The following is a 2,154-nucleotide window of genomic DNA, read 5'->3' as shown; positions in this document are numbered from 1 at the left end:
GGACACAGATGAGGTCAGGACCAGCTTCGAGCAAGGCACTGTACACACACAGCCCTGCCATCGTGAGCTGGGTTGGAGGAGGCTGTAAATAGGAGTGACTTATTACAAGACCCTGGGTACATCAGTGCTGGAGCCGCAGCAGAAAGCATTTGTTCCCAAGTGCCTCCGTGTCCTCTGCTCACCCGTGCCATCTCCAAGTGCCTGAATTTGACAGATGCAGATGTTCCGGTTATGTTCTGCTTTGTAATCCAAAAGCTTTGAGATTTTCTTACTCCTCTGAGGTCAGCAGGCACAGATGACAGCTGAGGGCTATCTGTTTGCTGGCCATTTTGTCCATGTGAAGTTACTTGGGAGAGTCTCCTTGCTGTAAAAACACGCGCACGATTTCCCCTTGTTCTTTCTAGGATTTTACTCTCATTTTCACAAAGGACTACTTTGGTGGGCTGAGGGGGATGTTGATGTGCTGGAGAGGTGAAGCAGTAGATGTGGTGTGACATGGGGAGAGAGAAACTCCTCCTATTGGCAAGCTCTACTTTTCCCGTGTGCTTGGGGGTCCGTGAAGGTTCTCAAACCAGCCCATCTGGCTGCAGAGACCACACTGAGAAGGGAGCACACCCCTCTGTGGGACTTTTGGCTACAGCACCCCAGGGAACAGTGAATAAATGTGCATGTCTGCATGTGCATCCCCTTTAATAACTTTTTAAATGAGCATCTTCTCTCCTTCCTAGCTAAGTTTTCCAAATGAGGTCACAGGAGGGGCTAACAGTTACTCCAGCATTTGCAGCACAGATTGTAGCAGTTTGGCCTGCCTTTAGAATATATCTTAAGGTATATCTATAACTAGCAGAAGTGTGTCCTATTTTTGAGATCATCTCCCAACCTCCCATAGGTTGATGTTTTTATTCTTCAGTTGGATGAATTTTCTGTCAATGTCTGTCTCCTCAAGAGAGAAACTTCTGGTAGCAGAAGCTGAATGCTAAATAGTAACACTGCTGCTGGATTCAGATTCCTCCACATTAGTCTTTCTACTCTTAACTCTGGTTGTACACACACTATGGCCTGACGAAGCCTGCAATATTTTCACTTGGGAAGATGGCCTTGGAGGAAGATTCAACCTCTTCTCTTCACCATCTAGCATTTACCTGTGCTCATCAGTTTCCAAATCAAGTGCCAGTTTAACATTCAGAAGTTCTTTGCAGTCACACAGCTGCTTCTGAATCTTCTTTCTTATCGCTGTTAACTTCTATTTCTCAGACAGCAGATTTAGACAATTTTCCTGCTGCTTGGCCAAGACATCCTCAAGTTCTTGGACTTTACTGTGATATGCTTTCGACTTTTCTTGAAGGTGATAAAATAGGAAGACAGACTTCCAGCATGAATATTTTCTTTCAGCTCTTACTGGAAAGATTACCAAATTGTTGATCTCAGAGGTCTGTCTAGCATTCTCAAGTATTTTAAGGTAGGTCTGTTCAAGCTCTTTTTTATACAGCTTCAGTCACGTGTCGTGCTTCTCTCTTATTTCATATAGGACTTTGATCAATTTAGGTTCATATTCAATGTGATGGACAGAATTAGCCTCAGCTTAGTAAGCTTCATGTCTCTTTCTTGTTTCATTGATTTTCTTGCATATTTTTTAAGAGAATTTCAAGTCCTCAGCTAGGCTCTGACAATGTTTTTCAAGATTGACCTTGATGCCGTGTGTCAACCTTCCATAAGGTTTCACTTGCAAGCTGTTCCTTGGCAATTCCTTGGGAATTGGCTGATGTAGTTGCCAAGCCACTTTCCATATTCGAAAAATCATGGCAGTCACATGAGGTCCCTGGGACTGGAAGAAGGGAAACATTACACCGATCTTAAAAAAGGGTAGAAAGGAAGGTCCCAGGAACTATCGACTTGTCAGCCTCACTTCCGTGTCTGGGAATATCGTGAAACAGGTCCTCTTAGAGGCTCTGCTAAGGCACATAGAGGACAGGGAGGTGATTCAAGACATCCAGCATGGCTTCACCAAGGGCAAGTCCTAGCTGACCAACCTAGTGGCTTTCTACAGTGGAGTGACTATATCAGTGGACAAGGGGAGAGCAATGGATGCCATCTATCTGGACTTCTGGAAGGCCTTTGACACAGACCCCCACAAAATCCTTCTCTCTCAGTTGA

At 44.7% G+C, this 2,154-nt stretch overlaps 1 pseudogene; it reads right to left on the bottom strand.

The window, feature by feature from the left end:
* Positions 1-728: 728 nt before the first annotated feature.
* Positions 729-1,787, bottom strand: LOC104279072 (annotated as a pseudogene).
* Positions 1,788-2,154: the final 367 nt, after the last annotated feature.

Source organism: Apaloderma vittatum, unplaced genomic scaffold (assembly GCF_000703405.1).
Source record: "Apaloderma vittatum isolate BGI_N311 unplaced genomic scaffold, ASM70340v1 scaffold119, whole genome shotgun sequence".
Classification (NCBI taxonomy): Eukaryota; Metazoa; Chordata; class Aves; order Trogoniformes; family Trogonidae; genus Apaloderma; species Apaloderma vittatum.
Note: the sequence above shows the minus strand (reverse complement) of the source record. Positions and strands in the feature narration are given on the sequence as shown.